The 25921-nt window shown below is 39.7% G+C and overlaps 1 protein-coding gene across 3 annotated transcripts in view; it reads left to right on the top strand.

The window, feature by feature from the left end:
- Positions 1-25921, top strand: part of RIPK2 (receptor interacting serine/threonine kinase 2) — a 74575-nt gene that overhangs the window by 43283 nt on the left and 5371 nt on the right. For 2 of the 3 annotated variants that reach the window (XM_064588139.1, XM_064588138.1), the window contains 6 exons: positions 462-759; positions 1244-1512; positions 2433-2551; positions 3847-3943; positions 22164-22269; positions 23867-24047. The gene's annotated coding sequence lies outside the window, so the exon portion shown is untranslated. Of the gene's footprint in view, positions 1-461; positions 760-1243; positions 1513-2432; positions 2769-3846; positions 3944-22163; positions 22270-23866; positions 24048-25921 lie in introns of those variants that run through there. The other variant, XM_045896273.3, reaches the window with a different exon arrangement.

Below are 25921 nucleotides of genomic sequence, written 5' to 3'. Positions count from 1 at the left end.
GTAAACACAAATCGCCCCATGCATTTTTTTAAAAATCTTACAACAGATGAATGTATCCACAGTAGTGTCGTTTCATAAATAGCACTACCTTATACATATCTATTTGCAGCTTCTGGTTGTCTCTTAACATACTTTTTAAAAGATATGACCACGTTGATATATGTAGCACTGCATTTGGCATAGTACACTATGGCAGAAAGTAGACTTCATTATTTTATGTATGTATGTATTTTATTATATGTTTGTGTGTAAGACACCTGATACAGAGCTCACAGGGCTAAAATCTAGGTGTAGGCAGGGCTGCATTCCTTTTTAGAGACTCTAGAAGCAAATCCATTTCCTTGCTCTTATAAGTTATTGCCAGAATTCTGTTCCTTGCAGTTGTAGGTCTGAGGTCCCCATTTCATGCTACTGTCCTCTGAAAGTTGTTCCCAGCTTCTTCTTTTTTTTTTTTTTTTAAGATTTTATTTATTCATCTAAGAGAGCACAAGCAGGGGGAGGAACAGGAGAAGGAAAGCAGATTCCATGCTCAGCATGAAGCCCGATCCCAGGACCCTGAGATCATAATCTGAGCCAAAATCAAGAGTCAGATGCTTAACCAACTGAGCCACCCAGGCACCCCGAGTTGTTCCCAGCTTCTAAGGGCTGCCTACACTTCTTGGCTCGTGGTTCACTTCTTCCATGTTCAAAGCCAGCAAGGATGAGGAGAAGCCATCTGAAAATTTCAGTCTCTCCTGCCCCTCCTCCAAATGATACAAGGTAATCTCTTGATCTTCAAGTCATCTGGTTGGCACCCTTAATTCCATCTGTAACCTTAATTTCCTTTTGCTGTCTACGCAATATATTCACAGGCATGACATTGGGTTTAGACTGAGGGGGACGAAATCTGCCTGCCACACTGCCAATGCCTTAGAATTTCTTCGTCACCTAGCGAGGATAAGGGAAGGTACATTCTCTGATGGGAAGCTTCATGACTGTTACGTAGCTATATGCTTGTAGAAAGTGAATATAATTGACTTTTTCAAAACAAAGACCATACCAGTTTGTTTACTTCAGGATGACAGTTTCTTAATGGATTAGAGAGAAAGAGAGAAAAGATGTCTTGGAGAAACTGCTCTAAACTCTGAGGAGAGTCATCACCTTTGCCCATAAGAAAATCTTCCATTTTGATGCAAATGCTTGTATTCTTGGTTTCTTTTTCAAATGTTCAAACAGTAAAATGTCCTTTAATTTTTCTTCTGAGGAATCTACCAGCGGCTGTTTCTGTATCCGTGCCCATTGTGACCGTCCTTTATTTGCTGACCTATGTGGCTTATGATGTCATCCTACTTATGCCTTCTCCCTTGACTAGTGAAGTTGGAAAGGATCCACAGCTCTTTGCCTCCATTGAGAAGTTTTTCATAAGAGGAAAATATGAGCAATTTACACCTTTCTGTGCCAGATCCATTGTTGGAAAAAAATGAGGAAAATAATAATATGGGAATATTGTGAGAATTAAATGAGCTAATACATGTAAGTCTTACCACAAAGCTTGGCAGAGCAATCAAGGTTCACTCTTCACTGTTGTTGTTGTTGCACTAACTTCAGGAAGAAACACTCATTACGGTCACAGTTATCATCTAAAGACCACATTATGCATACCAGGCAGCACCATGAGGGGTGGTTCTGTTTCTCTATGGCAACTTAGTGTAGACCCACAAAAACAGGCATAGGATTTCCCCGCCAAATCTGCTTACAGCCAAGGTAATCACCAGAGTTGAGACAGGAATTTTCCAGCCATGTTTATGTCACTGCATTGGTGACCTGAATGGTTTCCCAGGGCCTGAGTTAAATTATCCCATTTCCTGCACAAAGAACTAAGACTGCATCTATAACAAATTCATGTAAGGAGGTTGGCTGATAAGACTTGTGTGAGGAATTGATTGTGTCTACTATAACCTAACATTAAGTCTTGTTTCACTATTTTTCTTTTTTAAACTTTTATTTCCACCTTTGGAAAAACTCTAGATTAGATACCCCTAGATATGATTCCCAAACTGGTGCATTTTTATGGATATTCTCATTTCCTATAAAATCAAGAAAAAAAAGAAAGAAGAAAAACACTATGGGGCCCCACATGAGAGGAGAGTTTGGCCTAGTGTGCCTTTATAAATTCAGCATTAGATAATTAAGGGGAACTGAATCTAGAGAAATGTTTGTAAACATGTATGATGTGGATTCTATTTTTCTTTTAGGTTTTAATCGGCTAACTTACAGTTTATTGATACTTCTCTACATGAACCATAGGGATCATCAGTTTCTTAGTTAGTATTGAGTCCATTTCATTCCAAATCTCTGTATCCTGAGATTAGTGCTAAAAATAAACTAGATCCCCCATAATGAGTTTTCTTTTTACTAATAACTTTCTTTTCTTATTCCCTCCCTGCCCCCAGACATTTGGTAATAAGGCCCTACACCAAGTTCAGAAACTCATTCCTATAGGGCTTGTATCTCTGAACTTGGTTTAGGGCTTTGTCAGTGAACTGAACTCATCACTCATTAGAGCATCCAGGTAAGAAAATCAAATTGTGCTATGGGTTATTTGTGTTTTCAAAGCTCAGCTAAGGGAAATCAATAACTTCTTATGTTTAGTGTCACTAATGAACAACAGCCAAGCCTTTTGATTATTTCTTGTTCTTGTTTTTACCATAAACCTATTTCAGGGATTTCAAATGTTAAAATAGAGATTCTGTTTCATCATGTTTGTTTTTCACTAGTTAATGCATAAATGCGACTCTAAAAAAGAGTCAATCTTTTCCAGGATGTGGGAAAGCAGGGTTTGCATGAAAACTGTTTAGTAACATCACATACTGCAAATAGTTGTCAGTCAGGATAATTGCAAAACAAAGTACAAATGTGGAAAAGTGCTGAGTGAATGAATCCACTGGGAGAAGAGCCAAATGATGAACACAGCAAAACAAGCGGTAAAAAATCAATGCTAATACACACCCGCTTACCCAGTGTACTTAAAATCAGATCCCTTGGTTGGCCACCTTAGCTGCCCTACCGCTGGCTAGAATAATGATGGGCCATCAGACAGCTGCTCAGTAAAGAAATTGCAAAGAGAGAAGAGGAGATTAGGGTGTAGGTGTGCTGGAAGAAGATTTTTGGGAAAACATTTCTAATTTGGGATGGTGAGTAGGAAGGATGGAGCAGTTCCCACCATCATTCGAGTCTCGCCTATTTTTATTGAAATGATAATAACAAATTAGTTTTGCTAATCTTATGTCATTTGCTATAACAAACCTGTGAAATTGTTGCTAACAATAGTATCATTATCCTTATCTTCAAGTTGAGTAAACCAGCTCATTCAAAGTGACCTAACAGATCCAAGGTCATATCAGTAATATAGAGCTCAGGACTCACATTTCTGACTCCAGTCCTAATGGCTTTTCCACCTCACCATGCCTCCTCTTGCTAGTAATGACTGAGGTCTGCTTCCGTCCAGTGCAAGATAGGATTTGGTTCCCATTTTTCGTTTTCTCTTAGTTGTCTAATTTAATGGTTGCACTAAATCTTAGTGGGCAGCACTTGGTCCTATCTGCTCTTTTTCCATCCTTTTTCTCACTCCTAATAAGCGACTAAAAAAAAAAGCAAGTACAAGGGGATTTCCAGTTATACTATCTGGTTCCTGTGTGGTCTTTGATATTTCAGGAAAAAAAAAAAAAAAAGTACCTCATTCTGTGTGCCATCTGAATTTCTCTTTTTCTTGCCCTGCATATTTACATTAGAATATCAATTGCTGTGTTTGCAGAGCATCTAACTGATTACAGCTAACACTTCGCATTCTTCACACCCATTTTTCAGGCTCTTTTATGTGGGCCCAACAGAAGGGCACCTTCCCTGCAGTTTAAGCATGATCCATGTGGAGTAATTCATCCTGGTCCCTGCTCTTCTCTTCAAAGTAAGTAAATCTGATGTCCATCTTATAGAAACTGTTATTGTCAAGAATTCCTTGCTTGTGCCCCTCGTTTTCTATATTCATTTACTTGAGAACGTTGAGCTCTCCACCCAGCTTTAAGATAAGGAACGTTAAGGGCCTATGTCTTGCTGAGGCCCAAGGGAGAACAGCACCTTAAAGCTTCCTGCTCTATGAGGCACCTAAGACCCTGGGCCAGAAACTGAGCAGAGATAAACAAGATGTAGAGTCTGAAGATAGGAAGACTCCCAGAAACAGTAAGTAATGCTTTAGCTGCGTTGTCATGAATTGGAAATTTCCCTGTAGTCAGGGAAACAGGAAAAAAGGAATAGTCAAAAAAGAGAGATTATATAGGAGAAGATACGGAACATAAAATGGATAATTTGTACTTAGTTGTTCAGTGTTTACTATGTGCTACACACTAGATGTCATCACAAGATGGCATAGAGATTGACTTGGGGCAAGACATTCGGCAGCCAGATGGTCTTTGAAAACAATGAAGCACATTATTTCGTTCTCCTATTTAATAACCTTCAAAAGCAGGTTCCCCTTGTAAACAAAGTAAAATCCAAATTCCTTAGCATGACCCACAATGCCCAATATGATTAGCCCTGAGAATTTCAACAAGCTCATCTCCTGCCACATCCACTATACTCCAGGCCCTCTGGCTTTTTTCTGTCTGCTTTACAGGGCAAATCTTTTTGCTTCTCCAGGGCATTTGCATTTATTGTTTCCTGGCCTGCTTATCCCTCAACTTTCAGGTCTTATCTCAAATGCTTTGAGAAGTCTTTCATTAGCACCCCGAGATAGAAGCCATCATTCCCCAACCCACTACCCAAGACTGTCTCTGCCCCATCTCCCTGTTTTACATATAATCCCATAGCTTTGATTAAACCTAAAATGTCCATTTGCTTTGTATTATCTGCTTTCTCCAACAATCATAGAATTGTTATACAAGAAAAAATCTTATAGAAGCTCTGTGGAAACAGGAATCTTGTCTCTTAGACAGTACTCTATCCTCAGCATCTAGAAGACTTGGCAATCATCTGTTGAATAAATGAATGAATCACTGTCATGAGGGTGAGTAAGCTGAGGAGTGTTCATGATCAGGAGAAATGAGATTATCTTAAAGGGTTTTTCTGGGTAGGGTTTTCCAGAGTAGAAAACTTAAAGGCTGGAGGCATCTGGGGAGCTCAGTCGGTGAAGCATCTAACTCAGTTTCGGCTCAGGTCATGATCTCAGGGTTGTGAGACTGAGCCTTGCATGGGGCTCTGCACTGGGCGTGGAGCCTGCTTAAGATTCTGTTTCTTCCTCTCCCCCTGCCCCTACCCCATGTTTCCTTCTTTAAAAAAAAAACTTAAAGTCTGAGTTGATAAGACATAAATAATAAACCCTGAGTAACTACCTTACCTGTAGGTTAAGCATGCAATTCAGTTTTGGCTTAGGTTATAATGTTACTAAACAGTAGATGTTACTAAACAGTTTTCATGCAAACCCTGCTTTCCCACATCCTGGAAAAGATTGACTCTTTTTTAGAGTCCATTTAAAATGGGCCGCATTTTATAAAAGTTTCTTAAGAAAGGATCTTAATATAGAAAGCATGACTATATTCATTGTGAATATATTCATTGTGAAATCCTGGAAATGTATACCAATGAATTCAAATTTTATCTATATAACACTATACATTCTTTGTGTTGGTAGGGCATGGTAGCTATGATGTATCTTCTGGTGGAAGACATTTTCCAACTCATCATCATTCCTTCAGCTACTGGCTCTATGTCAGGCTCTCAATTATAGGATTAATGTATGTGAGGAAAACACAGCCTGAAAGACCAAGGCCAATCAGAATGAGTAAAATATACACTATCTAGGAATGCCTTACTAAATTTCTTGAGAATTTTTTAACTAGTATATATTAATGCATTATTTATATGATTTCTTGTTAAATTTTTTAAATAAACCCATGAAAAGCAGAGACAATCTTTGAAAAAAATCATTCTTTTTTTTTCTTAATATTTTAAGTAGATTCCATGCCCAGTATGGGACTCAAACACACGACCCTGAGATCAAGAGCCACAGATTCTACCAACTAAGCCATGCAGGCACCCCTTGAAAAAAAAATCATTCTTTACTCAACACCTATATATCTAGGAATTTATTCTAAGGATAAAATTTAACAGAAATGAAAATATATGTGTGACAATGTCAACTATATCTTTATTTGCAAGAGCAAAAACAAACAAGAGAAAATATCCAGCAACTTGGTGGAGAACTGTATGGATAACAAAAATGATACCCATATAAAACCGAGAAATATTTATATGACAAAGTATTTAAATGAAAATAACATAAGATAGCATTTGTAGTATGATATGTTGGACTTTGGATTATGACATCCTTATTCATATATCCAAATCACATTTAGTTACTTATGAACCGTATGACCTTGGGTATGTCCATTAACCATACTAAGCTTCTGTTTTCTCACTTATAAACTAGAAATACCAATAGCATCAATTCTATGTCATAGGAGCAATTTTTTGTTAACTAAAATTCATTTATAAAAATTTTATTGAAATGCCTCCTTAAAAATATCCATGTGAAAGTCATTAACTTTCAAAAATTGTTACCTTCTTTCCAACACACATTACATTTTAAAGATATTTTATTTATTTATTTATTTGACAGAGAGAGACACAGTGAGAGAGGGAACACAAGCAGGGGAAGTGGGAGAGGGAGAAGCAGGCTTCCCGCGGAGCAGGGAGCCCAATGCGGGGCTGATCCCAGGACCCTGAGATCATGACCTGAGCCCAAGGCAGATGCTTAACGACTGAGCCACCCAGGTGCCCCCACGCATTATATTTTAGATTTAACTTTCGTATCTCCTCATTGAAACAATTAACAGAACCTGCTTATGTGTTATGAAGTGCTTTGCAAGGCTAACTATACAATCTTGCTGGTGAGTAGTACATAAAAATTAAGAACTAAGACTAAGCACAATAAGAAATAAAGTACTAATCACTTAGCAAAGTTGTGGTTTTCATTTGTTTTCTTAAATTGTATTCTTATTTACCATCATAAGCCATTTTTTCTTCAGAAGAGAGGTAATGAAGTTTCATTCAGAGACAATTAAGAGATGTTGAACTATTGGGGTGCCTGGGTGGTCTGTAGGTTAAGCATCCAATTCAGTTTTGGCTTAGGTTATAATCTCAGGGTCGTGAGATCAGCCCCGTCACGCTTTGCACCTAGCACGGAGTCTGTTTGTGACTCTCTCCCTCTACCCCTCCCCTCGCAATTTCTCTCTGCCTCAGATACATAAATAAATAAGTCTTTTTAAAGAGATGTTGAACTATTAATAGAGATGAAAGAAGGAAATAATCAACCAGATAGAAGAGGAAAAGAAAGCAAAAGGAGTGAAAGAACTTTGGTAAAGAGAACAGACACAAAGGGTTATTGAAATGGAGCAATAGGGCGCCTGGGTGGCTCAGTTGGTTAAGCGACTGCCTTCGGCTCAGGTCATGATCCCAGAGTCCTGGGACCGAGTCCCACATCGGGCTCCCGGCTCAGCGGGGAGCCTGCTTCTCCCTCTGACCCTCTCCTCTCTCATGCTGTTTCTCGCTCGCTCGCTCTCTAATAAATAAATAAATAAAATCTTTAAAAAAAAAAAAAAGAAAGAAATGGAGCAATAAGGGGTGCTGGGTGGCTCCGTCAGTTAAGCGTCTGCCTTTGGCTCAGGTCATGATCCCAGGGTCCTGGGATCGAGCCCCACATCAGGCTCCCTGCTCAGCGGGAAGCCTGCTTCTTCTCCCTCTCCCACTCCCCCTGCCTGTGTTGTCTCTCTCTGTCAAATAAATAAATCAAATCTAAAAAAAAAAAAAAGAAATGGAGCAATAAATCTGGGTATTATTTTCACAGATGGCTGTGATTCCAGATGATGGGATAGGATATCTATGAGCAGTATCTTAGCTCAGTAGTTTCATTTCAATTCAGCAATTCTAAAATTTAGAAAAGTAGAGATAATATGGCGTGCTGTTTCTGGCTCATGAATTTACACCAAAGGTTGTAATACGAAATGCGTTAGCGAGCTTACTGCACTGCCCCCCCGCGCTTTAGTGATATAGGCTGTGTTGATACCACATTTGGCTACAAAAACTAGCTAGCTTATTGATTCCTGTAACATTGGCAGTACTCGATGAACATTATAAATACCAAGAGACATTTTTATCTCCTCTTTTGTAAGTTTATTAGAATTTGTGCCCTTTTACCTAAAGATGTTTTTGTTTATAATTGGTGTTACCAACTTGAAATATTGCAGTAATACATCCCAAAGTATTTCAATCCAGAAAATTGGGGTTGGGAGTTAATATGCTTCTTAAATCTAAGGCACAGATAAAATAATTTTAGTTTTCCATTCTCTTGACACTTTTCATGACCAAATGAAGGTTGGACTAAAGATTTCAGTACTAGGGGGTTACCATAGGCAGTCAAGAGTCATGTATTCCTGTGACTCAAATTTCTTGGGCTTAGGGTCTCTCAAATGTCACAAACAACTCTGATTTTGTCCCTATGTTAACAAAATTAATTCTATAATTCTTGACCCACTGTTTTTATTTCTAACATGAGGGGAAGCCATGAGGTGGAGTAGAACAGGGGAGACAATACAACAACAGTTGTAGGCACCTTACACAAGGAAAAGAGAGCTGGTGAAATAAAGAGCAAGTTTTGGAAAGGATATTTTTGTTTATATTATATACTCATATATTTTATAACTTACATATTTTTGTTTCCTTTTATCCATAGTTAAGACTCTTCTTCCCTGGGCCCCTGGGTGGCTCAGTGGGTTAAGCATCTGCTTTCAGCTCAGGTCATGATCCCAAGGCCCTGGGATCGAGTCCCACATCAGGCTCCCTGCTCAGTGGGGAGCCTGCTTCTCCCTCTATCCTTCCCCCCACTTGTGGGCTCTCTCTCTCTCTCTCTCTTAAAAATAAATAAAATTAAAAAAAAAAAAGACTCTTCTTTCCTGTAGTTTATTGCTTGTGTACACTCTCCCTGGTGATATTCCCTCTCTAGGTGATAAAATCAACTCCTTAATTGGAATTAGAATTTATCTTGAATTTCTGCATATTTCTTGAGCATACATTTATCAGTAAAAAATGATCTTCAAATTTACAAAGGCTATGGTAAGAAATACAAACTCAGTGTTCTTTCCATTGCATTCTGTGACTTGCAATGGCACCAATGCAAATGGAATAAAAGCTTGTATGTGTAAAATGCTAGGACTTCCCTCTTTCACTTCCCTCTAAAACACACTCACACATACACATCCGACAGCGTTTAGCAGTGTCTAGCACAAATCAGGCACTTAACAAATGTTACTTTCTCTTTCCTTTATATAGAACTGTGTTCATCACCAAGCACCACCTTAGGGAATAATGGCTAAAGCAAAAAGCGGGGAGATAACTCAGCAGTTAGAAATGTGAGCTTTGGTATCAGACCTGGTTTTGAATTCTGACTTCACCATTTAACAGTTCTCTGTCCTTAGGGAAATTACTCAAACTCTGATTCTTAGTTTCCTCATACACAAAGTAAGGATACCACTAGGCCATAGGATGATTGTTAAAAGTAATGAGCTACTACATGCAAAGCACTTAACAGCATACCTAGCACATAGTATGTACTCAATTATAAAAACAAAACATTTTAAATTTTAAAAAAAGTGCATACTTACTAATCACTAGAGAAATGGAAAACAAATCACAATGAGCCATTAGGAGGGCCACTATCAAAAAAAAATAGAAAATGGCAAGTACTGGCAAAGATGTAGGACCTGGTAGGGAGGGTCCCCAAAAACCGAAATATTAGAATTGCCACATGATCCAGCAATCCTACTTCTGGCTATATATCTAAAAGAACTTAAAGCAGGATCCCAAAATGATATTTATACACCCATGTTCATTGCAGCATTATTCACAATAGCCAAGAGGTGGAAGGAGTCAAATGCCCACTGATAGATGAATAGATAAAGAAAATGTACTAAATATATACAATAGACTATTATACGGCCTTTAGAAAGAAGGAAATTCTATCACATGCTGCAACATGGATGAACCTTGAGGATATTATGTTAAGTGAAATAAGCCAGTCACAAAAGAACTAGTATTGTATGATCTCACATATATGAGATGTCTAGAGTAGTCAAAATCATGAAAACAGAAAGTAGAAGGGTAGTTGCCAGGGACTGGGGTGGGAGGGTGAAATGGGGGGTTGTTCAACGGATATAGGGCTTCAGCTTTGCAAGATAAAGCCTCTAGAGATCTGTTACACAACAGTGTGAACATAGTAAAAGTGCTGTACACCTAAAAATAGTTCAGAAGGTAAAATTTACATCATGTGCTTTTTACAATTAATTTAAAAAAATAGTTCATATTTAAAAAAAAAAAGAGTGTGTCTGTAAGAATGTGCTCTCCAGAGCTTCTCCAATACTGGAAGAGAGAATGGGAAGGAGAAAGGAGAAACAGGTGAAGAAAAGAAAGAATGACCTTCAGTGCTATAAATATGTTTGTGAAGTTCCTTTAGATTAGAGGGAGAGGAAAGGCCATATAACATAGAAAACACTGATCAGAAGCAGCCTTTTTCCCTCAACTTCGGGGATATTCAAAAGAAGACACTGGAAATAACCCATCATGAGCATAGAATGGGTTATCCTGTGTCTTTCTGCTTGCCTTTTTTACTCAAGGTCAGAGTTGGCCGAGAACTGAAAGTGATGTGGTCTGGGGAGAGGTTGTTAAATGATAGGAGAACAGTTGCTCAAAAGTGTTAATATATATACAGATATTAGATCTGTCAGATCTGACCCCTTTATGTCAATAATAACATGGACATACAGACCTGGCAGGGAGATAATGGTCCACTCTTTGCACATATCCAGGTAGTTCTTAGCATTTCCAATTAGACTTCCTAGTTTTGTTTACAAATGGTTATTATTATTCTGAATTGTATTCACTAATTTAATGTAGCAAAAATGTTTTTAAATATAATTAGAAATAGGTTTAAGCAGCTTTTAAATACCAGAGTATTTCTGCCATTTGTTAAGAAACCACTTCTATTTTCAAATTGTGAGGGACTATCTCAGGACATTTTTAACCTACCAGGCTTTTGGCTGCTTTTCCTTTCTTTCCAATTCCAACTTTTGTTTCAAATAACCTAAAACTAAAATATTTCTCACATGGCAAAAATAACATTCTGAGTTAAATAAGTTACATAAAAAATATCATTTTGGATGTTGCAAGCTTTTGCCTTTTCAAAAGGATTACAAGTTTTAATGCATGAAAGGAAGTAGAACCAACAAAAGAGATTGAGAAGGACTAAAAAGGTAAGAGGAAAATCAAGAGAGCATTAGATTAATCAAGCAGAGGAAAGAGTTTCAAAGAGAGGAAGGAGGGGTCATAGAAAAAGGCCAGGGAAAGAGGGTGCTTTCTGCAGGTTCCCAGCGCCTTCCTCTGTCCCTGAAAATAGCCAGTTCTTCCTTAGCTGCTAGCTTCCTCCTTCCTTTCAAAGAATTGTTATGAGAACGGCAAGGAAGTTGAGGTACAATAGCATACATGGAAGAGCTTTGTAATCTGTAAAACACTGTGTACCTAATTAGGTGAAAAGTCTGCCTGTCTAGGTGATTCAGACATGTCTTCTCATGGAAAAGAGTTACTACAACACAGATCAGAGGTGACTGATGGGCTCCACTTCCATGGCTGGGAGCTGTTATAGGGGAGATATTTCGCCAGCAAGTTCTTCAGAATTCACTATTCATGCTGCCTGTGTTTCATCACCAATGATTCACTCCTTATTCTCTCATGTTTAGTTTCTCCCTTGACCTCAATGCTCCTGAGCTCCTAACATTGTGCATGGAGTTCTTTCAAACGCTTAGACTTTAAAAGGACAGGTACAAAAAACAGTAGCAGAGGTATGAAATCAAAAGCAAACTGAGAGTTGTGGTCAGACCTCTGTGAATAATGCCAGTAATGCTGAAGCTTTAAATGAGGTTAGACTTGAAAAGAGGGGGAAAAAAAAAAAAGAAATAGAAAGGTGAGAGATAATAAAGACAAAAGTGATTCCTTATCCTTACTGATGGTGATGTAATGTTCAACAGATTAAAAAAAAAAAAGTAGAATACATAACTTCTGTCTGACTTTCTTCTTTCCTATCAAGAAAAAGATATTCAATGAAAAGTTCCAAATAGGGGCGCCTGGGTGGCTCAGATGGTTGGGCATCTGCCTTTGGCTCCGGTCATGATCTCAGGTTCCTGGGATCGAGTCCCACATCAGGCTCCTTGCTTAGCAGGGAGCCTCTCCCTCTGCCTGCCACTCCCCCTGCTTGTACTCTCCCTCTCTCTCTCTCTGGCAAATAAATAAATAAAATCTTAAAAAAAGAAAAAGAATAGTTCCAAATACTTGAAAAGATAAACCAAACACATTTAACAGGTAAGTGAAGTCCATCTGATAGGTGAGGAATGATAAGACGATTTAGCTATTTTCAATATTCAAGTGAAATAGTTTGCAAAGCACTGAAAGGAGTTGTCAGTGTCAGCAAAGGACTGCTGTCAGTAATCTTTGAAAAACTGCAAAGAATGGTTGAGATGCAAGAGAACTGGATATAGATATGCCCTAATTTAAGGACAAAGAAAAAAATTATCTCTTCTTAGAAACCACATGTGGGGAGAGGTTGCTGTGATTCCCAGTAGAACTTTCTAAGGATCCGTTACCACAGAAGGGGGTCGATGGCTTCCTGCCAAAGCTGGCAGACTAAACACATGCACTTACCTCTCTTCCCAAATCCCAAAGAAATGTCAGAAGAGTAAAATTAAATAAAAATAAATCTAAGTAAGTTTTAGTTCAGAAGGTGGTTACTAATAGTCAACTAGAACAGTAAGAAATTGGGGCGCCTGGGTGGCTCAGTCGTTGAGCGTCTGCCTTCGGCTCAGGTCATGATCCCAGGGTTCTGGGATTGAGTCCCGCATCGGGCTCCTTGCTCCGCAGGAGGCCTGCTTCTCCCTCGCCCACTCCCCCTGCTTGTGTTCCTGCTCTCGCTATCTCTCTCTCTGTCAAATAAATAAATAAAAAATTAAAAAAAAAAAAAAAAGAACAGTAAGAAATTTCTGGAATATATAGATGCTGAAATGAAACAGAGCTAGTAACCCACAAATCCAGACCATGAAAGAGAACTTTAAAAATACAAGTTTTCCCTTGAAAACCTAAATGTGACACCTGAAACCATAAAAATCCTAGAAGAGAACACAGGCAGTAATTTCTCTGGCATTGACCATAGCAACATTTTTCTAGATATGTCTACTGAGACAAGGGAAATAAAAGCAAAAATAAATTATTGGGGCTACATCAAGATTAAAAGCTTCTGCACAGCAAAGGAAACAATCAACAAAATTAAAGGCAACCTCCTAAATGAAAGAAGATATTTGCAAATGACATATCTAAGAAAGGGTTAGTATCCAAAATCTATAAAGAGCTCAACACCCAAATGTATACACAATTCAACATCAAAAATAATAATAATAATCCAATTAAAAAATGGGCAGAAGACAAGAACAGATATTTCTCCAAAGAGACACATGAAAAGATGCTCAACATTAATGAGCAACAGGGAAATGCAAATCAAAACTACAATGAGATATCACCTCACACCTGTCAGAATGGCTAAAATCAAAACCACAAGAATCAACAAGTGTTGACGAGGATGTGGAGAAAAAGGAACCCTCAGGTGGGAATGCAAATTGGTGTAGCCACTCTGGAAAACAGTATGGAGTTTCCTCAGAAAGTTAGAAATAGAACTACCCTATGATCCAGTAATCATACTGCTAGGTATTAACCCCCCAAATACAAAAACACTAATTCAAAGGGAGACATGCACTCCTATGTTTATTGCAGCTTTGTTTACAATAGCCAAAGTATGGAAGCAGCCCAAGTGTCCATCAATAGATGAATGGATAAAGAAGAAATGGTATATACGTACAATGGAATATTATTTAGCAATAAAAAAAAGAGTGAAATCTTGCCATTAGCAACAACATGGATGGAGCTAGAGTATAATGTTAAGCAAAATAAGTCAGTCAGAGAAAGATAAATACGATATGATTTCACTCATATGTGGAATTTAAGAAACAAAACAAATGAGCAAAGGGGAAAAAAAAAGGAAGTGAGACAAACCAAGAAACAGACTCTTAACTTTAGAGAACAAATTGATGGTTACCAGAAGGGAGATGGGTGGGGGATGGGTGAAATAGGTGATGGGGATTGAAGAGTACACTTATCATGATGAGCACTGAGTAATGTATAGAATTGTTGAATCACTATTTTGTATACCTGAAACTAATATAATACCATATGTTAACTATACTGGAATTAAAAACTTAATAAAAAAATACAAGTTTTCCCAGCAGAATTCTACAAAAGCCTTACAATGAAAACAAGCAGAAGCTAGCTGGAATAAGTGAGCCCTGGGCTGGGGGTAGCTAACTAGTTAAGGAAAAGCTGGTCCTTATTCCACCTAATGCTGATTCTGATATATGCCCCAGGCTGTATATAGTCACTTTTCATGTGAAATTCTCTCAAAATGAACATCAAGTCCAGAGAATTAGGACCTCGTTACAGGCAAAGGAGAGCTGCATATACTTTTTTCTTTTAAGACTTATTTATTTATTTGAGAGAGAGAAAGAGAAAGAGGTGGGGGAGGGGCAGAGGGAGAGAGAATCTCAAGCAGACTCCCCACTGAGCACAGAGCTGGACATGAGGCTCAGTCCCATACCCTGAGATCATGACCTGAGCCAATATCAAGAGCTGGCCGCTTAACTGACTGAGCCTCAGGTGCCCCAAGCCACATATCCTTAAAACAGACCATACTCACATCTTAAAGAAAAGCCCACAACCACTAAGTCAGAGCTGATTTACTCTAAACTTGAGCTTCTGGCCAGGAAAACAAGAATTCTTACTCTCTCCAGCCACCAATAATGTTCAAATTGAGATCTCACTTACAATACGACCAAACAACCAAGAATCATCAAACAACCAAGAATATGAGAAGAAATGCACTGAACCCAACAAGCAGAAATAAACCCTGGGAAAACACAATATAGGACACAGAATAAAATGCTAAAATAAACATGTTTGATATCTTCAGAGAGATTCTAGAGGGTTCTGAGTCTATAAAGAAATTAAGTACAGAGAGCTACTAAACATTTAGGAAGATGTTTAAGATTATTCAAATATTTAAAATAAGAAAATGAGGAGAAAAAGGGAAGCAGTGATCACTCCAAGTCAGCATGAACTCATGAAGCACAAGTTGTCTCAATTGCTTCATTTCCTTCTTTACGAGGTCATCAGACTGGTAGATCGGGGAATACCAGTGGCATGGTGTGTCTGTCCGGAATCTAGCAGGCCATTAAATTGTTTCGTGACACAATACCCTGAAAACAAGTTATATCCTACCAGTGACTGACAATTCAACAAGCTAATAGAAGTTTGTATCACCTATTTTAAAAATCCCTAATTTATTTATATTTCCCTCCAGATTGTAAACTTCTTAAGATAAGAAACCATTTTTGCTTTATTGCATTCAGCCTCTCCCCATTGTCTATGGGATATTTAGTGAATGACAGATTCTCAATAAATATTTATGATATGATAATTAAATTTAATATTAATTATCACAGAGCCTCTGTTTAAAAGTATGTATGAGATGAAAGGGGAATAGCTAGCTTCTCTGTTCATTTGGAAACAATATAGGGGTTTTAGCTGATTGCTGACTTAATGTTGTCAACATTGTGGCATGGCTGACAAGAGAACCATAAGTAAAAGGCTATAGTAATGGACAAATAGGAACAGAAGAGTTGTGGTTGATTGTATTTTGCAAAGATGGCCACAACAATATCTCTTACCTCACATGTTCTATTTACAATGTGACTGTGACTTTTGACACTCCACCCATTGAGAGGTAGGGTTTATGTTCCCTCCTCTGGAATCTGAGTGGGTTTGTTACTATGGCAGAAGTGCCACCATAGGACTTTCTAGGCTAGGTCTTAAAAGGCAATACAGCTTCTGCCTGGTTCTCTTGGGACACTTGATCTTGAGATCCAAGATGTTACATGGACGAGCTCCAGTTGAGGTCTCAGTAGAGAGCCAGCATGAACTGCCAGACATGAGGGAACAAGCTTTCAGATGATTCTAGCTGTGGGCATCAAGTCATCCCAGCCTTCCTATCTTCCCAGCTGAGGTCTCACACATTGTGAAGAAGAGATAAGCCATCTGTTTAGGAAAAAGTCAGTTTTCCTCCTTCTGCATAGGGTAAAACCCAGTTCTTTCCTAAGATGTGTTTCTTCCCTATGTCTCTCCTTTAACACAAAGAACACTTCACTTCTGGTCACCAAATATGTGGAGGTTTTTCCTCACACCAAGCAATTCTCTGTGACACCAGCTGGGTGTCTTATAATTTAATTCAATTCTGACACTATCTACTTGGAGATAACATCAGCTTCCACAGGTTAAAAGCTCAGTCCCACAAATTGCCCCCACTCCCTCCACATACACACACACACACACACACACACACTTCCGATACCAGTTACAAGCCCGGGTTATCAGCTGTACTTCCAAGCAACAATCTATAGATCAAAGGTTCCAACAATCCCCCCCTTATTGGGGTCAATTGATTTGCTAGGGCAGCTCACAGAACTCAGAGAAACACTTATATTTACCAGTTTATTAAAGGATATGATAAAGGATGCAGATGAACAGCCAGATGAAGAGATGCTTAGGGAGAGGTCTAAGAGAGTCCTGAGCACAGGAGCTTCTGTCTCTATGGAGTTGGGGATGCATCACCCTCCCAGTGTGGATGTGTTCACCAAAATGGAAGTTCCCTGAACCCCCTCCTATAGGGATTTTATGGAGGTTTCCTCATGTAGGCATGATCAATTATAAATCCCAAGTCCAGTCCCTTTCCCTTCTCTGGAGGATGGGGGACAGGACTGAAAATTCCAAGGTTTTAATAATGGCTTGATCTTTCTGGTGACCGGCCCCCATTCAGGAGCCCATCCAGAGCTACCTCATTAGAACAAAAGATGCTCCCCATCTTCTTATCACTCAGAAACTTACAGGATTTTAGAAGCCTTGTCTGGGACAGGGTGAAAGACAACTATGGGAAATGCTCCTAGTGTTGTTATCACTGAAGGAATTACAAAGGTTTTAGGAGCTCTAAGCCAAGAACTAGGGGCAGAGGCATATATATATATTTTTCTATTTTCCCACATCATCTTTTGGTACTCTTTTCAAATCTCTGACCCACAGAATCTGTGGGCATAACAAAGTAGTTTTCTGTACCATTAAGTTTGGGATGGTTTGTTATGCCGCCATCAATAACTGGAAAGATAAGAAAATGGATGTGCAAGTTGTGATCTCTTTACTCGATGGCCACAGTAAGAAGGCTTTTGTATTGAAATACAAATAGAATGTATGTAATTATTCATTTATTCATTCAAGAAACATTTTTGAGCTTACTATGTCCTAAGGGCTGTTCTGAGGATACAACACTAAACAAAACAAAGTCTCTACGCAAAGTCCTCTGCCTGGCCTGTGTATTTTGGTGTCCCCATGTTCAGTGTTTAATTATCTTGGCTTTAACCTCAGATGGTGTCCAGAATTCTATCTTCGGCTTTGATCTCTATCTTGAGCTCCAGATTTATATATTTGAATACTTACCTGTTCTTTTCAATTGGATATCCCACAGGCACCCCAAACTGCTAGTTAATGGTGCTAATACCTACACATCCAGTCCAGAGCCAACAACCTAGAAATCAGTGGAGATTTCTCTCTCAGTTCTCACCTCCCACCACGGGACAGCCCTTGTCTGCACAAAGAGGCCGCTGAGCCCACTTCCTGTCACCTGAGTCCATCCCTTGTGTCTGTCCCACCACCATTGCCTGGTTCCTGTCATCATCATTTCTTCCTTGGGTTCCTTGATCTTCCTGCCACCATATTACCTCGAATTTACACTATAAATGCTGTTGTGTTCTTTCATAATATACAAATATGATTATGTTACCCTCTTGTTGAAATTCCTCCACTTATTCTCTTCAGAAAAAGGCCCAAGATTCTGGTCATTGCTGTATAATGGTGGGAAGTCACAAAACAACATGCATGCTATGATCCCACTTATATATTTACACACAAATAACCATATGTTTATATACATGTAGAAAGATACTGGATGTTCAATAAAAATGCCAATAGTTGCCATCTCAGAGTGGAGAGAGCGCACCTGATTTTTACTTTTTTCTTTATACTTCTATATATTGTTATAATACCTAGAATCTCAGAATTTTTTTCAAAAAATAAACACATTTCACTTTTACAGAAATAATAGAACATTAAAAATATTAAATAAAGAGACTCTTCATTATCTGGCCTTGGCTTATTCAGCTTTCTCGTTTCTCTTCTCTCTTCTCCTAGTCCTTACCTGAGCCCCTGCTTCATACTATATTGGTTACTTCCATTCACTCAGAAAACCACGCTCTTTCAAGTGTTCACACATCCAGCTTCTTCTGCCCAGAAGGCACTTTACTCACTCTGTCTTTGCCTGTTTGATCTCTACTCTACTCATTTATCAGGTTCAGGCCAGGTATTGACTCTTCCGGGAGGCTTTTTCTAACCAATCCCTTCTCTGAGTTCCCATGTTGACTTCTACTAACACTTACCACACTACCTCATAACTATCTTTGGCCCCCATCTTTGTGGTGAATCCAACCCCAGGTATCCACAGATCCTGTACAACACTGACACACTGAAATTATTCCATACAATGCTTCCCAAGGAAATCCATGAAGCACTGTTTGGGAAGATAAGAGCTTATGGGCAAAGGTTTTAGTATTTCACTCCCTGGGCTCAAATTTCTGGTTTTGTCATTTGCTAGCTGTGGATATCTAGACAAGTTACTTAAGCTTTCTGTACCTGAGTTGCCATATCTATAAGGTGAAAATAATACTAACCGTATCATCGGATTGTTGTGAAGATTAAGTAATGTCAAGTGTAAACAAGTTTCACGTAGAGTAGGCATTTAATAAATGGTTATTATTATTATTATTGTTGTTATTATTATTTGCTGTCCCTCATTGACCTATAACCCCCTTGAGAACAGGGCTGTGTCCTTTAAAACTGTATCCCCAGAATCTTGGATGTAATAGGTGTTTAATGGTTTGACGAATAGCTGTATGAACTCATATATTCTTGACTGTTCTGAAGAATATTTTCCCTTTATTTAATAATTACTTCACGATTATTTTCTCCCTGGAATCAGTCCTCCACTAAGAGCAGCAGGAGAGAGCCTGCAATAATGGAAAACCCTCATCTCTTTCCCAGAGGTTTCCCAATGCCCAGAAAACCATACCCAGATTTGAGGGCACATGGCTGATTGTGCCCCTTTCTTTCCTTTAGAGTGTCCTTTGCTGCCACCCCCTCTGATGTGTATTAAATTGTCCTGAATCTGAACATGTCTCTCTGCATTCCTATGTCTTTCCTCCTCTGCCCATACTCCTCATCTTTGATAGAGGTGTTGAATAATAGCAAAAAGAGTCACACAGGAATGTGCAGAGACATCCAATCCAGCCCTGGATTTCTGGAATAAGACCTGCCTCAGACCATTCAAAGGAAATAGTGATTCCCATGAAGCCCTAATGAAAGGATTCTATTCAGTGGCCCATTGGGACCTTCAGAAAGGAGTTAAATATGCTTCTCCTGTTCTCATTCCTGGTCACTTAAGGCCCATTTGAAATATAATTTTTGTGAATTTGTAGGAAAGATGAAATGAGATTACAAATGACTATTTTGACAAATGATGATGACAAATGATAATTTTGAAAAATTAAAATGTGTACATTCTTACGTTAAATTTTGAGAATAAATTATCCTGTGTCTTTGGGTAATCAAAACTGGTGATTTTTACCAATCTTAATTTTAAATGCCAAATTTTCCTAAATTAAACATAAGAAAATCTGAGAATAAGTTTCTTTGTGTCATATTCTTAGAAGTATCTGGGTCTATTAATTTTGGCAAAATCAGAGACTTGGGAAATATTTTGACAGTAACCAGGAAACCTCTGGCGAACACTGAGCCTGGTGTCCTCTCCCATAACAGGAGTAACCATGAGGATGAAAGAGCTGGGATCTTCCCATTCTCCATTCAGGAGAATGGTCTGCCTAAGATGCCCCAATATCACACAAGTGCATTATAATATTTTTAAGTTAGTTACTGAGAGATGCATATAGTGTACTTTATACTCCACAATAATTTTCCTGAGTTAAATGTCTGCCAAGGAGGTGGTGTTTTAGCTAATCCTTAAGGAGAGTGACAGAGAGGATTGGGGTGCATGCCAATCTAGGAAGGAAGAATGGGAGGATAGACGGAGGGAGAGGGAGAGAGGGAGAAGGAAGGGGTAGAGGAGAGATAAACTATGTCTGAGGACAGTGAATAAACCAATTTGAAACAGTAAAGAATTTATATTCAAAATAGTGGGGCATTACGTTTGTAAAAGTGAGTCTCAGAAAGACTGTCAAGAAATTTTAGCCATGTGCAAAAGAGTTTGACTCCATTGAGTCAATAGGATGAGGGAGGAACAAACATGGCTTTTGTTTTGTTATTGAGGAGACTCTAACAAACCTCATTCTTCAAACAAAAAAGCTTTATTTAAGAAAGCCTGGTGATGAGAGACCTAGGTATAATAACCAGCACAGGAACTGGCCTCTGCCTTCCTCATCGGACAGTACATCATACTGCTTGGGTTTTGCTATATGTCAGGAGCTTATTTAGTCCTACAAAGTAGGTACTGTTATTATTTATCCTCATTTTGCAGACACAGTTAACCAACTTGCCCAAGATCACCCAGCTTGCAGGGGTCAGAACCAGAACATGAACCTGGGCAGTGTGAATCCAGGTCGTTAGCTCCTATCACTGCACTGCTTCCTCCTCCAAGCCTTGTGAGTAGGGCAGGAACAGGAGAAGATGGGGCTTTTTGGAAATGTCATTCTGGTGCTAAGGTAGGGGAATGATAGGAGGGAAACAGCAAGTGTCCAATAGTTGCTTCTGTTCTAGTCATGATTTTAGCTTGCAATTTTCTTATATTTAATTATGAATACAAATTTTGAGAATAGTTGATGAGTTGTTTTGGTCTAGAAAATCAAAACTCACAACCAGTACCACGTTGGTCTCTTTGGACTTTTTAAAACACATTAAAACGACATGAACAGGCAGATAGTCTCACTTCTGCTATCCTGCCAGCTGCGCCCTTGCAGTGTATTCAGTGAACGTCTCTACCTTGTTCTACCTTGGGTGAATTCTTTCACCACTGTGCTGCTGGCCTCCACCCAATCAGGTTGCCCCACATTTGGTGGCCCTCACGGGGAATTTCTGCTGACCTGGGGCTTTCCCCGGATTCTCTAGGAATTTCTTGGGACTTTCCCTCAGGGGACAGACTCCAGTACTCCTTGGGGAACCGAGGTTACTCCTTGGTGAGGATCTGAAGCCCCAGAGGGAACCAGCTGGACCACCCTTTCCTAAAAGGGTGAGGGATTTCCCCTCTTGCCCTTCAGAGGGATCCTTCTCTCCCTCTCCTTTTTCTTTTTGGCCCTTCAGGGGTCTAACCCTAGTACTCCTCAAACATCTAAGGTCTCTGGCCAGGACGACTCCCCCATGTGGTCTGAAGGTCTGAGGGCTAACAGGGGGGCTGCCTGCACCCGGGGGGGTGAAAGATGCCTTTTCTCTCCTGCCCCCCGCCCCCTCTGTTGCAGCTCGTCCAAAGCAAATCTGCACACAGTGACCATCAGGCTGAATGCAAATAGGTTCATTAGGCGACCCACCTCAAAAGAGCCATCGGGCTCTAGCTGACCAATGGGCTACTTATAACCCGGCACAGCTACCAAAAAAGGAAATTCCATAGGTACCCATGCCTCCCTATTTCCTTATCCCGCCCCCAACTACAGCGCTTACCCCACCACCGCCTGACAGTCTCTCCTTTGCTGTCCTGCCGACTTCCCCCTTGCAGTGCAGTCCATAAACTTTTATCTCCTTAAAAGAAGAAGAAGAAGAAGGCATAAACATAGCCCTAATGATTCGTCACTAAGAGATGCTTCGTGATCTCTGTTTTATTTTTCCTGTAGTGGTAACAGTTATTCCCTCCAGACCCGTGGAGCTACCTTCATCTTACTCTCGGCATGCAAATGAAGGAGACCCCTATCTGACAAATAGAGAAGGTTGGACGTCAAGGTGAGTATATTGGAATAGAGCTGGTGTGTGTGTGGGGGGGGGGGGGGTGTTGCAGGGAGAGGGGGCGTCTTATACAAACAAAGGGAGCTGGAGTATTGTCTTTTTTACACTATGCTATAATCACATGAAACATTTTCCCTTATTATAATTTCCATTTTTAGTGATCTTTTCAAATTACAGTTTTATAACTTTCTTAGTAAAATTTCTGGCTCGAGAAATAGCTGCTGTATAAAATAAAGTGGAGTGGAAATAACTGAATTAAATGGAATTAAAGATAATTGGATCACATTGTAAAATATATACACTATCGAGGTTCTTAAATGCCTCTCTCTTGTGTCACTAGAGGGAGCTCAGCACTTAATTTGTGTTCTGAAAGAGCGGCACACTGGTAATCGCATCCCAAGGGCAGTTTGCGTCCCGGTGGGCTGCGTGGAAGGGGCGTCTAAACAAACCAAGGCCAGGGGCGCCTGGGCGGCTCAGTCGTTAAGTGTCTGCCTTCGGCTCAGGTCATGATCCCAGGATGCTGGGATCGAGCCCCACATAGAGACCCACATCGGGCTCCCTGCTCGGCGGGAAGCCTGCTTCTCCCTCTCCCACTACCCCTGCTTGTGTTCCGGCTCTCTCTGTGTCTCTCTCTGTCAAATAAATAAATAAAATCGTAAAAAAAAAGATTCTTAAGTAAACCAAGGCCATTATTTTTCTTAGAAAATGAAAGTGATTGAAAGCATTAGCTCTCGTGCTTTTCATGGTATTTGGGGCAAGTGGACATGCCTGTGTCCCTGCAGCGCCACTGTCAAAATAACGCACACACTTCTTTGAATGCCCCTCTGAAAGGGCTCATGCTCTTTGCAATGGTCCAAAATGGAATGGATGAGGAGAGATTGGAGCACAATGCATGAAAGGTGCCTCAGCCCCCTGCCTCCAGAGGAAGGTCTGTGCAGGGCGGTCAGTACAATACCCACAGGAACAAGATCTGGCCCTCGGATGATGCTCCACCTTTAAATCTGCAGTATTATTATAATATGTGAACTGCCCATAAATACACCTCTTGTGATAAATGCATTTGTTTTTAAAGATTTTATTTATTTATTTGACAGAGAGAGAGATACAGCGAGAGAGGGAACACAAGCAGGGGGAGGGGGAGAGGGAGAAGCAGGCTTCCCGCGGAGCAGGGAGCCCGATGTGGGGCTCGATCCCAGGACCCTGGGATCATGACCTGAGCCGAAGGCAGACGCTTAACGACTGAGCCACCCAGGCGCCCCGATAAATGCATTTTTTTAAAAAAACGGGGGAGACCTCAATTTTGTCACCACTATTTACGGCCAAAAGCCAGTGAACTTTGTACTCAAGCTGTCAAAAAAAAAAGATTAAATGAGACTCTTAGAAGACAGTAAGCATTCACCAAGTCCTGCAGCTGAGGGATTTTGAACAAAAATAAAGGACAGCTCTGGGCCTCGTAGAAATAATTGGATGAGCCTTGTAAATAAGAATGAGAAGGATATTAGCATCACACGTTTGTTTTCACAAGCCGCATTTGTAGTGAAGAAATAAAATATAATGGAAATAAGAGTTGTAGGTATTCCTGTCTACTTTCCAGGCAGGAGCCGGTAAATATGAGCCTCAAGTCTCTCAGGACATGGTTCTTTGCACGTCCTGGGGAAAAGGCTAAGGTTGATAAAATCACAGACCTTTGCATTTGGAAGGAACCCAGGAGCCTTTGTCTACCCCTCCTGCACACGGAAGTCCTTTTGCTGCCTCTGGACCCTTGCGGTGCTCAGGTACGTGGGGGAGATCCCCCTGCCCACTAAGGCAGACTCGTCTCTTACTGGATGGCCCTAATTCTGCAAGAGGAACTCTTCTATCTTCACAACTTCATTTTTCTCCTCTTTAACATTGTACTTTTATTCTGCTTCTGCCCTCTGGCTGGAGGTAAGAAGTCTTTTTTCTTATTCTCAGGAAAGGCATCGAATCTGAACATGGACATTATGTCCTTTCTTCTTTCCCAGCGCCACACTCTTTCCCACCACAACCTCTTATATCCAGCCAAAATAGTACAAGCTTGTTTGCAACATTTGTTATTAAAATACATTTTTATCATTCTTCCCTTGGGATAAAACTTTGTAGAAAAACTAGAAAATTCAGACATGCCAAACAAAGAAAAATAACCTTACTGCTCAGAATCTATTTTTCTATGTCAATATATACGTCTTTATTAAATCTATTCACAAAGATAGACTATCACCCATTTTGTTCAAAAACCTTTTTTTATGTAACCAACCAATAAATCATCTATAAGAACATTTTTAAAGTTGAATAGTACTCCATTGTGTGCTTGTAGCATCTGTATTTAAATAATTCACCACTGTTGGATAGTTTGTAGTCTTGCATTTTGGCTATTAGAAAAATCACTAAAAAATTCTCACAGATACATTATTTGCAAGACACTTGTGTTATTTTCTTACGTTTTAGTGTCTTATTTTTTAGAAATTAAGATCTTTCCATCTTTTTGAAAATAATTGTTTCAAAAAACAAACTAAAAAAAGTAAAATATGTTTACTTCCTCAGTAACTTCTTACGGAACATTGTCCAAATCTATCATGATCTTCACCAATCTTAAAATTGAGAAATTTATTTCTGTCTGAACACTTCTTCTGAAAAGCCATCCCCTTCCCCCAGTGCCAATCTTTTAGGTTTCCTGAGCCCTTGGTCTAGGTTAGGTCTCTGTCATAATGCCTCAGGATACTTTTTACTTGTCCTTCATGGTATTTTTCATGATTGTGATTACATGGTTCACTGTGTGATGATTGGTGTAACTGTTGGCCTGTTAAAATCCCAAGGACAGAAATCATGCCTGCTGATTCCGCACAGTGTCTACAGTGACTGCTAACACAGTGCCTAGCAAAAAACACGTACTCAAAACCTTTCTTGAGTAAATGGAAAGTGTCATAGATTTTAAGTGGTGGCGGACTAAGAGAGTTCACCATCTCAGGTAGATAAGAGTCTATATTCTGAGTCCTTGTTCTATAGGGCTAGCAGAAAATTCACCACAGCACATTGAGGGATTTCTACATCTTGCCTACCTCCCCACCTCCTGAGCCATAGTTACTGGATCCCACACAGGGCAGAGGCATTCAAAGAGGAACTGGTCGTCCGTCCTCTCTTCCTTTCTGCATGGCCTCATCAGGTCTCAGGCTCATTCCAGCTTCTGTGACATGTCTGGGACATGTGAACCTTCTCGTAAGACTGCCTGTACAATGGTCTGCATCCACAAAATCAATTTCTCAAACTCCATGTGCATAAGAATCACTTGACGGCCATTATGAAAATGCAGCTCCCTGGACTCCACGCTCAGATATTCTAATGCAGCAGGTCTGGGGTAAAGTGCAGGGATCTGTCCTTTTCACAAATACCATGTGACCAAGGTGACCATAAATCAGGTAGATCACAAGTTGAGAAACATTAATAAAGGATGTTTTTTAAAAATATTTGCAGACTATCATTTCATCCCCTCAGTTATATTTTAAAGTAAGGAGGACCGGGATTGTTTTCATCTTATAGACGAGGAGGTTGAGTTTTCAGAAGATGCAGGGGCAGCCCAGATCTTTCCTACAGGATGGCCCTGTAACGATCAGAGAGACTGAGTTTATCTTAG

Source organism: Mirounga angustirostris, unplaced genomic scaffold (genome assembly GCF_029215605.1).
Source record: "Mirounga angustirostris isolate CCGP_5_RB_7025 unplaced genomic scaffold, mMirAng1.0.hap1 SCAF_4, whole genome shotgun sequence".
NCBI lineage: Eukaryota > Metazoa > Chordata > Mammalia > Carnivora > Phocidae > Mirounga > Mirounga angustirostris.
The sequence above is the reverse complement of the archived record's forward strand: the minus strand, read 5'-3'. Positions and strand labels throughout refer to the sequence as shown.